At 36.9% G+C, this 13,919-nt stretch overlaps 1 long non-coding RNA gene across 2 annotated transcripts in view; it reads left to right on the top strand.

The window, feature by feature from the left end:
- The first annotated feature begins 70 nt into the window (after nt 1-70).
- LOC102144059 (uncharacterized) overlaps nt 71-13,919 on the top strand; it is a 31,237-nt gene continuing 17,388 nt past the window's right edge. For both annotated transcript variants that reach the window (XR_277249.5, XR_006698245.3), the window contains exon 1: nt 71-173. This is a non-coding gene — a long non-coding RNA (uncharacterized lncRNA). The remainder of the gene's footprint in view (nt 174-13,919) is intronic.

Raw genomic sequence — 13,919 nt, forward strand, 5'->3', positions numbered from 1 at the left:
GAAGCCTGGGGAAGAGGCGGGCCCAGTCTCTAAGGAGCTAGGTAGAGGCGCCTCCCTGGGCCGAGCCCTCGGAGCATGCGCGGTGAACCGTGAGCCTTCCACAGCTCTCTCCACCCGGAGCCCGGCGCACTTTGAAGAAGGCAGGACTAAACGTCGTAGCTCTTGGGATCCCGGTAACTACTTAGGTCTTGAATTTTTTAAGTGTGCAGAAGAACCTTAAAAAACGCGTTAGGAAGGGTGAGGACTAACTTGACCTTGATCTGCTTCCCGACTCAACAGAACCTAGGAAAGAAAAAAGCAGTAGCATGAAGCAGAGAGCTTGGGGTTCCGCAAGTTCTCCCCGGATGCTACTGCAACTCCACTCGTACTCACAGAGGAAAAGCACCTCTGATCTTAACCCGTAGATAGTCCAAACTAAGACAAACCCAGGGGTTAGGGCGGTGACAAGAAATGGGGAGCCCAGAAAAAAAATCACAAAGAAGATAAGGGTAAAAAAGAAAAAAAGAAAAAAAAAGAAAGAAATGGGGACCCCAGGAAAGGAGGCGAAAAGCTCACCAACTGAAGCCGGGCAAGTGGCGAAAACTGCCGCTTTTGTCGGATGCCAGGCAACCACAATATTGATTCATCTCTTTATAAAGCAAAGCGAAGGCACTGAAAAAGCTCAGTCCACCCCCACTAAACCATGGGTCTCAACCTTGGGCAAAAGAAACCTAGCTTGTCCTTGGGAGCTTAAGGAATCTATGTCAGAATCCACCTCTGCTTCTCGCAGGCTGTTTTTCCCGGGAAGAATTCTGTCCAGATTCTAAATATCCTCAAAGGCTTAGACGAATCCTACCTTGATCATACCTCACCTCCAAATGATCTACAGTACTTTAATTTGTTCCTACTACAAGTTTTTATAGTTTTCATATTCTGTAGTACATACACGATTTGCCACTCAATTCTATGCAACATTTACTGTGGCTTCATTGTGCCATATATGTCAGAACCCACTCTTTGCGAGGCTATATGCTTCTCAAGGATGTATCTGTAATACCTTTTTTCCTGTTCAATAGCTAGCTAAATTATTTATGCACTTAAAAAACAAGAATTGGTGTATACTATAGGTTCCATCCCTGCTAAGTTATGAGGATGCAAAAGCATAAGAAAGTCCCTGCCCTCAGGTGTTCTCTCTCTAATGGGGAGAGACGTATAATCCAAAACGAGAGGTGGCAAAGATTTTTTTTTAATGGCAGGAAAACGAATATTGTAATATTTTGGAAACATCTCACCAACTTCGATTCTCCCTGCATTCTGTCAGAAACCCTCATAATTCTCTCAACGTTATTTTAACCTTATTTTCCAAACTGCCACCTATACCCATTCAGAAGAGCTAGATATTTACTATGACATATTAGAAAGAGTCACAGAGATGAAAGAGAAAAATTCATGTGCTCTGTATGACAATCCAGTGGTGCTTGTAAATTTGCCCGCTATGTCCTTAAGGACATCATTTGCCCTTGATGATCCAAACAAAGCTATCAACCCAAACTGCAAACTCAGGTCTAGGCCATGGTTGCCATAGGGACTGATGCAGAATTTCATGCCCCGTCTGGCCATTCTGTCTGCAGCAGTCTGCATTATTGTTTGCTGGGATATACATATTTTTGGAGATTGGAAATGGAAATGGTAAAGCTGACTTTATATGCTTTCTGTGTGATTTGATTTTCAGCCATTGAACGTAACCTAACTTAGACAAAGGGAGTTCTTCGTTGCACCCCCCTAGCTCATTTGCAGGCCTCTAAGGGAGAGTTTCTAACTGAGTACCACCTAGGAATACATTTACCTTGCCTGCCTCCTGAGTGAATGCTTTTTCCTCAAGGCTTCACAGAAATGGGTAGTCGATCAGTGGCAGGACTCCAGCGTTTCTGGGTCTTCTGGCCAGATCCTACCTAAATATTACACCACTGACGTACAACCTATATACTCTTCATAATTTGGTAATAATTGGTCTCTCAAAATTCTGCATTCTTAACAAAAAAAATCTTTCTTTTAAAAGTTTCTATGAGCCCAGGTGCAGTGGTTCACACCTGTAATCCTGAATCCTAGCACTTTGGGAAGCCCAGGGGGAGGATTGCTCGAGGCCAGAAGTTCAAGGCCAGCATGAGCAACACAGGGAGATTCCACCTGCACAAAAAGAAAAAAAAAATTAAAAATTAGCCAAGTAGGAGTTTGAGATTACAGTGAGCTATGATGGTTCCACCGTACTCCAGCCTGGAAGACAAAGCAAGACCCTGTCTTAAAAGAAAATTGTTTTAGTATGAAAATTTCTATTTCCTTGATGACTGTGGCTATGCTCTCTATATTTCCCAGCTATTATTTCCTCCTTATGGTTCAGTAATGAGAATGATACACAGTATTTCAAGATTGGAAAATATTTTTTAATGAGAAAAATAAATCTTTCTCATTTTCTCATTGTAAATATTTATTCAATAGTCTGGAATTAGTATACTACTAAAAAAATTAATATGTTAACACAGAATTATAATTACATATAAATATGAAATAATGTGGTTCAGCATTTCTAAATTCCTACAAAAGTTTTGATGCTAATTAACCACACTATATAACCATTTTACTATATTAGTAATTCTATAGATGGAACCTATGTTTGAGCTAAGATTTATTTGAGTTCAAAATTTGAGTTCTTTCCATTTCTCCCTGCTGGCTTATACCAGAATAAACTTCAAAATGAAGCTTGAACAAGAACAAGGCCCAAGAAATTAAACTAATTCAATATTGAATATGTTGGCTGCAATGAAGAACAGAAAAAGCATATTAGGTAAAAACTAAAATCCAAATAAAGTATGGAGTTTAGTTAATAACAATGTATTAATATTGCTTCATTGTTTCTTCCTGCTTGCTAATTCCATCTGCACATACACAAACACACACAAATATTTTTGAAGACAGGGTATTGCTTTGTCTTTCAGGCTGGAATACCATGGCACTATTATAGTTCACTGTAATCTCAAACTCCTGCCTGCTATAGGAGCAAATAGCAGAAACTCTCTGTGGGTTATAGATTGGGTATCTCTCTGTACTTTGTAATTTTTCTAAAAATCTAAAACTTTTCTGAAATAAAATATTAGTTAAAAAACAGGCATGAATACCAGATGAAAATTACAACTAAGTCTTGCATAACTTAAAAAAGAAATAATTCCAATGTTATTTAAAATATTCCATATTATAAAGAAAAAATTCCTTCCATTTTATTCATGAATGTATATAACTTTAATACTAAAACATGTTTAAGAATCTACCAAAAAGGAATAATACAATCAATCTCTATCACAAATATGTATCTAACAAATAAAATGAAACAATAGCAAACAGAATCTGGCAATGCTTTTATAGGATAATATGTTAAGACCAAATAAGTAACTTCTCTAATTGCCCGGATAATTCAGTTTTAGAAAACACTACATAATCTTCTACATTAATAAATTATCAAAGAAAATAATATATGTTCATATCAATAGATGAAGAAAAGACAGTTGAGTGATCCTCCTACCTAGGCCTCCCAAAGTGGGGGGAAAAAAAAAAAAAAAAGCATTTGATGAAATTAAAGAGTTATTTGTAATGATAATTCTACATTTAATGGAAATTGAGGAATACTATTTTAATATAATAAAAAATACCTTAAAAATTAAAATCAATATATGTTATCCCAACCAGGAAATACTAAAACTATTTCAATTAAAATAAAAAATAAATAGAAATGCCTCTATTATTATTACTATTATCTAATAATGGTGTGTCATTCTTGCTTCGACAGTACATATACTAAAATAATGGTGTGTCTATTGAATACAACAAAATTAAGTAAAATAACTGATAGTTGGAAAGAAAGATATAAAAATATCTCTTTTTGCCTATGATGTAATTGGACGCCAAAATAGTACAGGAAAATGTAATAAATTACCCTAGGATTACAAGAGAATTAAGTATAGTGACCATATTAAAGTTAAACATATAAAAATCAGTAGTTTTTATCTATCCTAACAATGACCTAAAAAGGAAATTGGAAAAAAATCTCATTTTCAATAAAGACAAAAATAATGACAGAATTACTCAAAGGAAACGCATAGAATATAAACAAAGAAGATAGGAACAAATGGAAAGACATCAAAGTTAAATAGGAAAACAATATTAAAATATCAATTCTCCCAAAATTAATATATGATTTCAATTAGAATTCACCTTTTTTTTGATATAATAATGTGGGGGAATAGAGTATGAGAAAAAGAATGGTGAAGAATAACTCTGATTTCCATGAATCAGAAGATATAGTGGCTGTAAAGCCATTATAATCAAATCAATGTGGCATTGGCATAGTAAAAGACCAGGAGAACTAAAGAAAGAATCCAGAAATGTTTTCTAGTGTGTGTATGTTAATTTGCTCATGTGTGTTTGTCTGTGTGGTGTGCGTGTATGTTCCAATAAAACTTTATGGGCACTGAAATTTGAATTTCATGTGAGTTTCACATGTCATTAAATATTATTCTTTAAAAAATTTGTTCAACCATCTAAGAATGTAAAAAACATTTTTGTAATGGTATGAGAATAAGGAAAACAATAACAAATGCAGTACTTTCTTTTTAAAAGTATGAATGGAATGGTAAGGCATTTTACTTTTCCTTCTAAGAACGTCAAATGAATAATAAATAAAAAGTCTTTTTAAAGTATGGTGTGTGCTTTTAGAAACTGAAAATTGATGAATTTGGCACTGCTCATTCTTTTTATTCAGTATGTTAAAAATGGAAACGGTATTGAGGTTCAAATCTCAGTAGCTCAACTTATAAATTGTTGACAACAAAATTTAAGAATATATTTACATGGCATTTGTCAAAAGCTACCCTCTTGCATAATGGTCCCAAAGGAGTTTATTATAGTTTTAGGAGATTCTCAGTTGTTGGGATTCTGTCTCAGCATGGTACAGTGTTTTATTAAACATAGGTAACTATATTTTTCTATTATAGATACAAATCACATTAAATTGATTTGTAGTTCTCATTGATTTAGAGGCTAAAGCTAGCCTGACTTCAGCTAAGTACTTTAAAAATCATTACCTTGAATAATATTCAGCCTTAAAAAGGAAGGAAATCCTGTCACATGCTACACTTATTTTAATCTTCAAACTTTGAGATTCTAGGAACTGAAAAATAAATCTTAAAAAAAAAAAAAGGGTTTTTATTTTTAGTAAAAGGCACTAGATGGCACAATTCCACCAACTTATGCTAATAAAATCACTCATCCTTTTATTCACATATAAAATAATTTAGCTTTATAGTTACACCTAAATAATTTAACAAAAAACCTATATAACAAATATAAAAGTTCTTGAAAATATAATATTTCTAATATACAACATTTTATATCCTTATTCATGAACAGAATAACCAGAATCCCAACCCTGCATGAATAATTTAAGTTACCCAAAGTAAATAAGTGTCTCTCTATAATAAAACGCACCAAAAACTTACAGATATTGAACATTGATTTGTATTAAATATACATTTTATATAATAATATATTAAATAATATTTATTAATAATATAAAACTATCAAACAATAAAGTAGATTTAATAAAGTATATTAAATATAATATAAAACTCTATCAAACAATAAAGTGAACTGGTGATTCCATTGACTACAAATGCTTAAAATAAGGTACCAGAAAGACTATCTAAACGCTCACAAGTCTCATTTATTTTTACTAACTGCTTGCCTTAGACCTTAGTTTCCTCAAGCCTAAAAATGAAAAAGCTTATCTAGAAACAGTAGGAAATGATTAAAGTCTACTTGATTTACCATTCAGTCGACTTGTTATTCCTTTAAAGTACCATATTTACCACAAAAGTCCCAGATCTGTCCAGTGTTTTTACTATCACTTCATTTCCTAGGATTACTTATAGTTCAGAGAGCTTATCAGTTCTTGAACTACGTTTTGACATATGAGACGTAGCACATCAGCCAAACAAACAGAATATACACTGCACTTGTACCATCTTCCAACTGTGGCTTAGGATCTTGGAGCAGTCCTGCCTTACCATTAGATGGCAAACACTCCTGCTAGGTGGTGCAATCAACAGCAGTTGAAAGAGGTTCTAAGAGAGAAATGCCCCTACTTAGATATTCTTTTCCAATGAAAAAGAATATCTTAGGAGGAAAGTCATCATCTTGGGCAAAGGTAACAGCTTCTAGAAGGTCACATATAAGGGAATAGAGAAGATGACATCTACCTTGCTAGATACACTGTCGCAAGTTAGTCTACTTATTAATGGAGGGACATGGTATACAGCTAGATTTCTTTTTACATTGCAACAAACTAGACAGAGCAGGGTGGTGGATGTGGAGGGGACTGGGAGTGAAAAGAAGTTACAATTCCTACAGAGGAACTGTTAAAGAAGTAAGGGAGACCGTTGTAGGTTGTGTCTATAAATGGTTTCTCAATGGTAATACTAAGTGGGCAGCGATTTCTTACATGAAGTTGTTCCCAGGTATCTAAGGCAGCTTATCTATAACAGGTGGACTAATATTCTCTCTATATCTGCCATAATCCTATTAAATGTTTTACAGAAAGACTTGTAAGAAACCCAAATTATAGCCATAATGCTGCTGTTATCAGCTCAACAAGTTAATCAGCTCTCTCTTTTTTGAGACAGAGTCTTGCTCTGTCACCCAGGCTGGAGTGCAGTGCCGTGATCTCCGCTCACTGCAACCTCTGCCTCCCAGGCACCCTCCCGAGTAGCTGGGACTACAGGTGTCCGCCACCATGCCCGGCTAATATTTTGTATTTTTAGTAGAGACAGGGTTTCACCATGTTAGCCAGGATGGTCTCAATCTCCTGACCTCGTGATCCGCCCACCTCGGCCTCCCAAAGTGCTAGGATTACAGGCGTGAACCACTGCGCTCAACCAGCTTTCTCTTTTTAAGATAATTTACCATGACAGGATGGGGAATATTTTTTGTTCTTGAATACTAGAACTGTACTTACACAGCCTCTTTTTTGTCTTTCCTAAGATAATTTTTAACCAGTATTCTAGCCAACATGTATTAAGCATCATGAAAAATAATGAGGAAAAGAGTACTATCCAGATGATAGTATTCTTTGTGAAAATAAAATATCAATATATGGTATAGAGAATATATGAACCCATTCAGCACTCTTAAGAGAAGCATTATAATGTGGTTACATAATGGACATTGTGGTTTATTCCCCAACATTTCCATTCCATCCCAGAAGGCTATCTGAGCAAATTATGGTAATTCATTCCCCTTGTCATTGATTAATTCAGAAAAGGACATATGACCCAACTGTGGCTGTGGTAGGCATCACTCTAAAATGACTCCCCAGAGATTTCCCATTTAAATTCCTAAAAACTACAGATAAAATGAGATGTCATTCTCATGATTAAGTTTTGTTATAAGGCACAGCTTACCTAAAAATAGGGAGATTATCCAGATGGGCCACATCTAATTACACAAGCACTCAAAGCAGAGGTTTCTTCAGCTGATGGCAGAAGGGAAAGTCAGAGAGAGTTGAAGCATGAGAAGGATTCGAGGGAACCACCGGCTGAGGGATGCAGAGAGCCGCAAGGGGCTGGGAGGAATCCCCAGCTGAGAGCCCATGAGGAAACAAGGACCAAATCCTACAACCACAAAGAACAGGATTTTGTCAATGAACTTAGTGAGCTAAGTTCTACTTAGGAGGTAGATTCTTCCTCAAATCCTCCCAGCCCAGCCTAGCCTCCACTTTGGATTGGGCATTATAAGGCCCTAAGTAGAGAACTCAATTGAGCCCACCAGGACTCTGACCTACAGAACTGTGAGATAATAAGTAAGTGTGGTTTTGTGCTACTAAATGTGTAGTAATTTGTTATGACAGCAGTAGAAAGCTAACACAGTAGCCAAAGAGTTGTAAAATAGAGCCTTCTAGGAGTTCTAGGGAAATTTTACTTATTTCTAAGTAAGTGTTTCTAAGTATTTATTTTACTTATTTCTAAGAAAGAGCCATGGGACAAAATGGTATCTCTTCTTTCTCTAGATATTGCATTGTCTAGGCATAATGACTAGAGCTGACTTGTTGATGTAGAGGATTATGTTGACAGAATTCCTGAAAGCTAGATCACCCTACAATCACATAATAAACCTTATGTGGCAATAATGTATAGGACGTAGGCAGAATAGAAATTGGGCAACTTTAGATCCTCATGCCATTGAAGAGATTAACCCTGGAGCTACTAATATGTGAGATAATAAATTTCTTTATTGTCTACATGAGTTTGAGTCGGGGTTTCTATTACTTACAGACAAAATATTTTAAATGATGGGCTTGTTGACATAAAACTAGTCAAATTATATCCAGAAACACAGTTTCAGGTGAAAGAACACTGGGCATAGAAATGAGACACAAGGCAATACCATAGTCTGTGGTCTGGTCGCTTATTACCTATATAACCGTGGGCAGGTTACCTAGTCTCACTGATCCTGTATTTCCTCCAGTAAAAAGCAGAAGTACTAATACCCAATTCACTGGGTTATTGTGAGAATCACATATGATACAAATATGAAGTTATGTAGCATAGCATCTGAAATACCATAATTATTCAACAAGGGGTCTTTGTCCCAAATAATATATAAAGCAAAAGAGGAAAATTTGTTCAGGAAGAAAAAAGTTAATCAAGAAAAATGGAAAGTTTTTTTAAAAAGATTTTTTTCTTAAAGGTATGGTAAGGGATGAATTTAGAGAATGTTAAATATGAGAGCCAAGTAATCTAATTTTATTGTTTTATTGTCTGGTATGATTCATATTAAAGTATACAAAACTTTCAGAAAGATAATTTTAAAATATGTTCGCTATGTTATAAACCAAATTATAATGTTAAAAGAAAGATAAAAGATTTTCTTAAAGTCATAAATACAGTTTGCAACCAAAGCAATTAATGTAACCAATTTACATTGACTATTTTGTTCCATCATGTCATCTGATTGATTTAAATTTTAAAGGATTCACTAGTTGTTCTGAGATTAAAAGAGATATCTCATATTAAAAATAATCAGTTATGAAGCACCTATATGCTTTAAGAACTGAGTCACCAGATATCTGTATTAGTTTGCTAGGGTTGCTGTGACAAAGTAACCACAATCTGGGCAGCTTAAGCGACAGAATTTATTGTTTCACAGTTCTGGAGGATAGAAGTCCAAAATTAAGAGGTCAGCAGGATTGCTTCCTTCTGAGGGCTATGAGGGAATAATAAGTTCCCGGCTTCTCTCCTCGACTTGCAGATGACCCTCTTTTCCCTATGGTTCTTCACATCATCTTCCCTCTATGCACACCCATGTCTAAATTTCCTCTTCTTATCAGTACCCCAATCATACTGGATTAGGGACCACTTCGAATGCCTTATTTTAACTTCAGTACCTCTGTAAAACCCTTCTCTAAGTAAGGTCACATTGTGAGGTACTGGGAGTTAGGACTTCAACACATAAATTTGGGAAGACACAATTCAACTCATAACGCTATTTGAAACACATTCTCTGCCCTCAAGGAGCATTCAGCCTAATGTGTGATATACACATTTATTCTTTATCTTCTATTTATTCAACTTTGAATTTAAAGAAAAAACACTAAGTTGCTTTTGTAATGATGATAATATGTAGTACTCACATTGCATGAATTTTAGTTTCAGGTGTGTTTGGTATAATACCAAGTTGGTACTTTCTAAAAATAATTCTCTTAAATACATGTCTCAATATTCACTTGAATTAAATTATTTTTTCCTTTATCTTGAGAAATTGATTTAAATCTAATATATCCAGCCTAGTTATATATTTATTTAATTTCTCACACATGTAAGTATCTAATTTTCTTCCCTTTTAAATCTGCATATCTAATTAAATTGAACAATTCAAAAAATATTATAAGGAAGATATCTCTGTAATGACATGAAAAAATTCTACGTAATGCCAGTTTATATGGTTACAAAATGTAAAGTTTTGTCAACAAAAGTGAATTTTTATTTTCATGGTATGAAATGCCAAAACATTGACAATACTCAGGAATTTGTATCCAGTTAGTTAAATGAGTATAAATACGGGAAAGGTCAGGGTTGCTCTACAGACTTGGAAGTCAGCACACAAGATATATATTAAAACCATGTTAGCAGAAGCTGAGTGCAGTGGCTCATGCCTGTAATCCCAGCACTTTGAGAGGCCAAGACAGGGGGATCATTTGAGCCCAGGAGTATAAGACTAGCCTAGGCAATATAGCAAGAGCCTCTCTCTACAAAAAAATAAAAAACGTTAGCCAGACATGGTGGCACATGGCTGTAGTCACTACTACTCAGGATGCTGAGGTGGGAGGATCACTTGAGTCCAGGACTTTGATACTGCAGTGAGCTGTGATTGCCCTCCTGCACTCCAGCCTGGGCCACAGAACAAGACCCTGTGTCAAAAAAATAGAAATAAAAACCATGTTTGGAGACCGATTTGAGTAATAATAAAACTCCAGTCTCCCACACAACCAGCTCTGTGTGAATTACTCTTTCTTTATTGCAATTCCCCTATCTTGATAAATCGGCTGTCTAGGCAGCAGGCAAGGTGAACCCACTGGGTAGTTGCAAATTTGGGGACTTGTCTAGGATTGCCCTTGTGGCTACCTGACCGTGGTTCAGTAGCCTCCCTGCAGTGATGGATCCAGAGGCCAGCCCAAGTGATTGAGACATGTATTTAAGATAATTATTTCTAGAAAGTACCAACTTGGTATTATACCAGACACACCTGAAACTACAATTAGTACAATGTGAATACTTAATATTATCATTATTACAAAGCAACTTAGTCTTTTCTCTTTAAATTCAAAGTTGAATAAATAGAAGATAGAGAATAAATGTATATATCACACATTAGGCTGAATGCTCCTTGAGGGCAGAGAATGTGTTTCAGATAGTGTTATGTGTTGAATTGTGTCCTCCGAACTCTATATGTTGAAGTCCTAACTCCCAGTACCTCACAATGTGACCTTACTTAAAGAGGGGTTTTACAGAGGTTCTAGAGTTAAAATAAGGCATTCAGAGTGGTACTTAATCCAATATGACTGGGGTATTTATAAAAAGAGGAAATTTAGACATGGGGGTACACAGAGAGAAGATGATGTGAAGAACCATAGGGAAAAGAGGATCATCTTTAAGTCAAGGAGGGAGGCCTGGAACTTATTCCCTCACAGCCCTCAGAAGGAGCCAACCCTGCTGACACCTTGATTTTAAACGTCTATCCTTCACAACTGTGAAACAATAAATTCTGTTGCTTAAGCTGCCCAGATTGTGTTTACTTGTTACAGCAACCCTAGCAAACTAATACAGATAGCTGGCAACTCAGCTCTTGAAGCATACAGGTGCTTCATAATGGATTATTTTTAAGATGCAATATTTCCTTAATCTCAGAACAACTAGTGAATCTCTTAAGTGGCCTAGTTGTCTTGGACTAAGGCTGACTCTGGTACTGTCTCTACTGGCAGGGTGCTGCTGACCTAATGTGCATGGACTTAATTGATATAGAGAAGTAGTCCTGGAAGACATCCCATAATTGTAGCCATGGTGGGATGTCTGTCTGTAGCCCCACCATGGGGTATGGGTAACTGTAGCCCTATCACAAGGTACCTGTCTATAGCCCTGTCATGGAGTGTCTGGTTTCGTGAGTATTTTAGGTGCTGCCAATGCCTCCTCCCTTCTCCAATTGGTTTGGCCCCCTCGGAGGTCTTGGTTTTTCTGAAGCCCCATGGTGAGATGTCTGTCTATGGCCCCATTCTGAGATGTCTATCTCACTTTGGCCCCTTCCGGTGTCTCAGTTTTTCTGTTCCCCCATGGTAAGGTGTCTGTCTCAGTTTGGCTCCTTCAGGAGTCTTGGTTGGCTCTCTCTGATTAGTAGTAAGAGTCTTGGGAGACTTCTCAGTCAGGAAGATTTCAGGGAGATTTCTCAGAAGGAGAATAGGAGAAATAGGAGGATAGTTTGGAAGGGATACTCTTGGAATTCTTGGATAAGGATCTTGATTTGGAAGTCCTTCTATTTTATTTTTTTATGTGTTTGTGTATGTAGAGGGAATTTCAGAAGAATTGCTGACAGAACTCCATCAGGCCTAACTCAGAGAACCGTCCTTACTTGTCTAGTCACATCTGGTGAGCCCTGAAGAAAGTTCAACAGGCCTGAATTGGGGCAGCTATCTGTTCTTCATCTTGCCCAGAGGCCAACTATTGAATTACCAGTCAGAGATCATCCCTCTCAACCTGGAGTGGATCAAAGACAACAGGGACCAACGAGAAAGTATGAGCCTTGCCAGGTCCATATTGTGTGCTGAACAAGGTGACTAGTGTCTGTTTTGTTATGTGCATTTTGCTTTGACTGGGATGAAAAATGCTAATTCAGTGCCCCATACAGCCCGTTGGGCAACATCTTGCAAAATTGAGAATATTTTGCCTATGGTTTCATAAAACAGAAAAGGGTGATTTTATTTTGTAAGGTGGCTTGAGCACAGCAAGCAGGGCCATCAAAAACTTGATCCATTATTCTGGAAAGGGCAGAGAAAGGAAACCCGGAAACCTGGTATGCCAGCAAAAAGGGTAAGATATTCTTACCAGCCAAGTTTCTAGTTTCTCTCCCTCTCTCTCTCTCTATCTCTGTCTCTCGTGTGCGTGTGTGTGTGTGTGTGTGTGTGTGTGTGTGTGTGTGTAATGATAAACATCATTATTTGTCTCCTCTACAAGGGTTTGGTTAATAGAAATAAAAGGATTTCTGAGACTAGTCTTAGGCTGTAGCAAATCTGGTTTACTTTGTACTAAGAATGTGTCTTTCTGTAATGCAGACAGGGGTATCATAGGATAGAACATGGGCGTAGGACCTCTATAAGCCTGCTTTTCTTTTTTTATTATTATTATACTTTAATTTCTAGAGTACATGTGCACAACTGAAGGTTTGTTACATATGTATACATGTGCCATGTTGGTGTGCTGCACCCATTAACTCATCATTTACATTAGGTATGTCTCCTAATGCTATCCCTCCCCGCTCCCTCCACCCCACAACAGGCCCCAGTGTGTGATGTTCCCCACCCCACAACAGGCCCCAGTGTGTGATGTTCCCCACCCTGTGTCCATATGTTCTCATTGTTCAATTCCCACCTATGGGTGAGAACATGTGGTGTTTGGTTTTCTGTCCTTGCGATAGTTTGCTGAGAATGATGGTTTCCAGCTTTATCCATGTCCCTGCAAAGAATATGAACTCATCCTTTTTTATGGCTGCATAGTATTCCATGGTGTATATGTGCCATATTTTCTTAATCCAGTCTATCAGTGATGGACATTTGGGTTGGTTCCAAGTCTCTGCTATTGTGAATAGTGCTGCAATAAACATACTTGTGCATGTGTCTTTATAATAGCATGATTTATAATCCTTTGGGTATATAATGGGATGGCTAGATCAAGTGGTGTTTCTAGTTCTAGATCCTTGAGGAATTGCCACACTGTCTTCCACAATGGTTGAACTAGTTTACAGTCCCACCAACAGTGTAAAAGTGTTCCTATTTCTCCACATCCTCTCCAGCACCTGTTGTTTCCTGACTTTTTAATGATTGCCATTCTAACTGGTGTGAGATGGTATCTCATCGTGGTTTTGATTTGCATTTCTCTGATGGCCAGTGATGATGAGCATTGTTTTCATGTGTCTGTTGGCTGCATAAATGTCTTTTTTGAGAAGTGTCTGTTAATATCCTTCTCCCATTTTTTTTTTTTTTTTTTTTTTTAATTTTTTATTTTTTTGAGGCGGAGTTTCGCTCTGTCTCCCAGGCTGGAGTGCAGTGGCCGGATCTCAGCTCACTGCAAGCT

The sequence above is a fragment of the Macaca fascicularis genome, chromosome 5 (assembly GCF_037993035.2).
Source record: "Macaca fascicularis isolate 582-1 chromosome 5, T2T-MFA8v1.1".
NCBI classification, from domain to species: Eukaryota; Metazoa; Chordata; class Mammalia; order Primates; family Cercopithecidae; genus Macaca; species Macaca fascicularis.